Below are 5,046 nucleotides of genomic sequence, written 5' to 3' on the forward strand. Positions count from 1 at the left end.
ATGTACCTGTGCATATATATATATATATATATATATATATATATATATATATACACTTGTATATGCATGTGTCTGTGCATATACACACATATATTTTTACTTGTATATGCATGTGCCTGTGTATATATATACATATATATATATACATATACACACACACTTTTACTTGTATATGCATGTGCCTGTGCGCATACACACACACACACACACACTTTTACTTGTATATGCATGTGCCTGTACATGGATATGTACCACCTAAGTGTCAGTGCCTGTAGTGGCTAGATGATGTCCAACCCCCTTGAGCTGGAAGTCCAAGGTGGCTGCTAAGTGCTTCATAGGAGAGCTGGGAACCAAACCCAGAAGGAACCTCAGCAAGAGAGGCATGTGCTCTTAGTCTCGGAGCCTTCACAGTCCCCTTCCGTATCTGGGGAAGAACCTCCTCTAAGCTCTGTGCTCAGTTGCTATCTTTACTGTAGCAGGTTCATGCTGGCGTGCACCGACTGGACTGGTCGTGTTGTTTGAAAACAGTCTGTTATTTAGACTTCCAGTGGCAGTCACGAATGAGTAAGGATTCCAGCACTCAGTCTGACAAAGCACTTTCTGTTTTACACACGGTGGTTGGCTCTGCTCTGCCTTCCGGTTGGCAACAGGGGCCTATGGTGGTAGACAGGGATTCTTGCTCTTATCCATTGTGTAGACTTAATGTTTCTTCTCATCTGTTCCGGGCAGCCTGTACCTATCTATGATTACTGTTTTTTCAAAGGCAATTACTTTGAATTCAGCTACTGGTCCAGCGCATGCGCATGCGCAGAAGGCAACGGGCGGTGGGCTGGCAGCGGCGACTAGCATCGGAGCCGCGGGCGGTCAGGAATTTGACACCGGGGCATGAATATTAAGCTGTTTGGCTCTAAGCCGCGTTAGCCGGAAGAGCAATGGCTGCGGCTGCAGCAGCTTCTCACCTGAACCTGGATGCTCTCCGGGAAGTGCTAGAATGCCCCATCTGCATGGAGTCTTTCACTGAAGAGCAGCTGCGGCCCAAGCTGCTGCACTGTGGCCATACCATCTGCCGCCAGTGTCTGGAGAAGCTCCTGGCCAGTAGCATCAATGGTGTCCGCTGTCCCTTTTGCAGCAAGATTACTCGCATCACCAGCCTGACCCAGCTGACCGACAACCTGACGGTGCTGAAGATTATTGACACAGCTGAGCTCAGTGAGGCCGTCGGGAAGCTCATGTGTCGAGCCTGCGGTCGGCGGCTGCCTCGCCAGTTCTGCCGAAGCTGTGCTTTGGTGTTGTGTGAACCCTGCCGGGAGGCAGATCACCAATCTCCGGGCCACTGCACACTTCCTGTCAAGGAAGCAGCCGAGGAACGGAGGAGGGACTTCGGGGAGAAGTTGACTCGCCTAAGGGAACTTACAGGAGAGCTGCAGAGGAGGAAAGCAGCCTTGGAGGGTGTCTCCAGGGATCTTCAGGCAAGATATAAGGCTGTTCTTCAAGAATATGGCCGTGAGGAGCGCAGGGTCCAGGAAGAGCTAGCCCGCTCTCGGAAGTTCTTCACAGGCTCTTTGGCTGAGGTTGAGAAGTCCAACAGTCAAGTGGTAGAGGACCAGAGCTACCTACTCAACATTGCGGAGGTGCAGGCCCTGTCTCGTTGTGACTACTTTCTAGCTAAGATCAAGCAAGCTGATGTAGCAATCCTGGAGGAGACAGCTGATGAGGAGGAGCCAGAGCTCACCGCCAGCCTACCCCGGGAGCTTACCCTGCAAGATGTGGAGCTTCTTAAAGTACGGCATGTTGGTCCTCTGCAAATTGGCCAGGCTGTTAAGAAGCCCCAGACAGTTAACATGGAAGATTCCTGCGCAGTGGAGGAGGGAGCTGCAGCCTCGCCTCAGCCTCTGTAACCTTTAGAAAGACCTGTGAAACAGCGGAGTTCTGAGGCAGCCTCCAGTATCCAACAGTGTCTGTGTCTCAAGAAGATGGGGGCGAAAGGCAGCACTCCAGGCATGTTCAATTTTCCAGTCAGTCTCTATGTGACCAGTCAGAGTGAGGTGCTGGTTGCCGACGGGGTAACTATTGCATACAAGTGTTCAACCGAAAAGGCTTTTTGAAGGAGATCGGCCGCAATCCCGGTGGCATTGACAACTTTGTGCTAAGCTTCCTTGGAACCTGACTTGCCCAGTCTCACTCCTCTTTCAGTGGCCATGAACTGCCATGGGCTGATTGGTGTCACTGATGGCTATGACAACTCCTTTAAAGTCTATACCTTGGATGGCCACTGTGTGACCTGTCACAGGAGCCAGCTGAGCAAAGCATGGGGCATCACAGCCTTACCCTCTGGCCAGTTCGTGGTGACTGATGTGCAAGGCGGGAAGCTCTGGTGTTTCACAGTAGACCGAGGAGCAGGAGTAGTCAAATACAGTTGCCTCTGACATGCTGTGAGGCCCGTTTGTCACCTGTGATGCTGAAGGCACAGTCTACTTCACCCAAGGCTTGGGTCTCAATGTGGAGAACCAACAGAAGGAACACCACCTGGAGGGTGGCTTCTCCATCAGCTCCGTGGGCCAGGACAGGCAGCTGGACCGGCAGATCAGTCACTTCTTCTCTGAGAATGAAGATTTCCTCCATTGCATCACTGGCATGTGTGTGTGTGGATGCTCGGGTGACCTCACTGTCGCTGATAGCAGCTGCAAGGAAATTCTCCATTTTCCCAAGGGCTGTGGCTACAGCATCCTTATTAGAGAGGACCTTTACCTATCCAGCGGGCATCGCCCTCACACCCAAGGGACAGCTGCTGGTCTTGGACTGTTGGGATCACTGCGTCAAGATCTACAGCTGCCATCTGAGAAGATATCCCACCCCGTTAAAAGATGAGAAATACCCGTTTCTTCTTTCCCCCAACTGAGTTTCCTTCCCCTTCCTTTGTGGTTGGTGGTGCTGTAGAGTAAATGTGTCCTGTGTCCTGATGGTTGCTCTAGAATCGTAGATGTTCTAGCGTTCAGTGGTTTCGTTTGTTATGCCCCTCTTCCCCTCCCCCTCCCCTTCTTTCCTTCTAAATTTAGAGCTTAGAGCTTTAAAGGGTACCTTATCCCAAATAGAATAGATGACAATGCTCTTAGCAGAAGTTGCTTAGAAGTTAGGCCCTTCCAAGGCTTCAGTAAAAAAAAAAAAAAAACGACTTCAGCCTTTGGCCTTGTGTTTGAAATTTGTATTGGTATTGAATGGTCATTGATCTTTCCCTTTGGACTCTGAGGTCCCTAGTCTACTGTCTCCTTCCTGTTACGGTGTGCTTCATCTGTGGCGTTAACTCTGGCTGCATTCTGTGTGCATGCTCCAGTGGGATCTGCTTGACCCTTCAGTGATATTATATCTTCGTAGCATGGTGTCTCCTTTGATCACCTTTACCAGTGTGAGAGTGTATCATTAAGTGCCACCGAAGGTGACACATGGTCCTTTGGGAAGCAGGACCTCTTGACTGGGGAATTTCTGCCACCATAGATTGTCTTCTCATGGCAGATGAGCCAGAGGATGGTTTGAGTGACCCTAGTTGGATGGTGTTGAATAATTCAGTCTAGCAATCAGTTGCCTTCTAAAAGAGTTTGCAGGGCAGAATTATGCCATAGCCGAGGCAGATGGGAACATACAAGCAGATGCTAACATATCCAGCAAATGTGGGCTATTTTCTAGGGCTCAAAACATACTCCTTCCTCTGACCAATGCTAAGAGTTATTGGAAGAATTTTATAATGTGGGCTTCTACCAACAATGTGGGAAGGTCAACACATCCGTTTTCATCACTAAAGAACAAACCATTAGGTAGCTAACTCTGTGTTTTGTTCAAGTGAGTGCATATTGTTTGACTTTGAGGTTTATTTCTGTTGTATCAAGCATTAAACTAATAAAACTAATAACTTTCTTCAAAAAAAAAAAACAGAGCTATTTTTCCTCTTTATCTACCCTCTCCCTCGTTTTAACTTTTCTTAGCATATTATTGCCTAACATTTTTTAGGCCCAATGACTCCCCCCACCCCACTCCCATTTTTCTTGTTTAATTTTGAAGGACTCAGTTTTACTTGACATCCTGGTTATTTCCCAGGGTGCTCTCTGGCTGAACTCTGTCTCTCATCTGTCATCCTGACACATTCTAATATTAAAGGTTCTTTCAATGATCACCTGTTGAGCCTTTGGATATTACTTGGGGGAGTGTTTGCCACGATCCCAGCATGCAAAGTGAGAGTGGGTTGGAATAACCTTCATCTTATTGCCACACAAAATACCTTTATTCCGGGGCTTTAACTGCAAGCATGGTTGTCGGAGTAATAGCCACCGCAAGTTCCCAGATACAGCAACTTCCCATCTAGAAAGAAGTGCCAATTCCCTTCTTGACTTGCAGAATGTTTTTGGCTGATGAGACATTTGTCTTCACCTTCCTATGCTACAGTACCTATATCATTTTCACATTATTCATGCATTGCAGACCCTGGCTGTCACATCAAAGTAAGCGTGAAGATGAAAGTCTCCATGTCATTAAGTGTTTGTCCCCAGGTGACTTGAATCAGAAATGCTAAGACGGAGTCTTCCTTGCTGGCAAAAGGAACTGAAAGTCACCTCTGTTGCAGGACAGCAATATCAAACTTTTGGACTGACCCATATTTTCCTATAAATCAGAAGATTAATTTCTCATATGTTTCTCTCTCTGTATTTTCATTTGCCACCAAAATTCAGTGGCCAGAGAATTTTCCCAAGGTTTGTGTAGCCACGACTGACTGAACCACTGGGCATACTCTTGAACTCAGTGCCCGTCTCTCTTTGCTCCTCCAGAATTGGGAGACTTAACTGATCTTAAAAGTGTGGTGTGAGGAACCCATCATGGAGAACAAAGACTATCCCATCACTTGGGAGATTCCAAAGGTTCAGCCCTGCTCTCAGGAGCCAGGGACCAAGACCAGTCAAAGAATTTAATATGTAGCTCTGTTCGATAATCTTAGCTATTTTCATTTTACTAATATGCTGTGGAGGGTCCTGGTAACTTTGAGAAGCAAATCAAGTTTTT

General features: G+C 47.5%; 1 pseudogene; it reads left to right on the forward strand.

The window, feature by feature from the left end:
- Nucleotides 1-658: 658 nt before the first annotated feature.
- Nucleotides 659-4,165, forward strand: LOC117721871 (E3 ubiquitin-protein ligase TRIM32-like; annotated as a pseudogene).
- Nucleotides 4,166-5,046: the final 881 nt, after the last annotated feature.

The sequence above is a fragment of the Arvicanthis niloticus genome, chromosome 16 (genome assembly GCF_011762505.2).
Source record: "Arvicanthis niloticus isolate mArvNil1 chromosome 16, mArvNil1.pat.X, whole genome shotgun sequence".
In the NCBI taxonomy this organism is placed as follows: Eukaryota; Metazoa; Chordata; class Mammalia; order Rodentia; family Muridae; genus Arvicanthis; species Arvicanthis niloticus.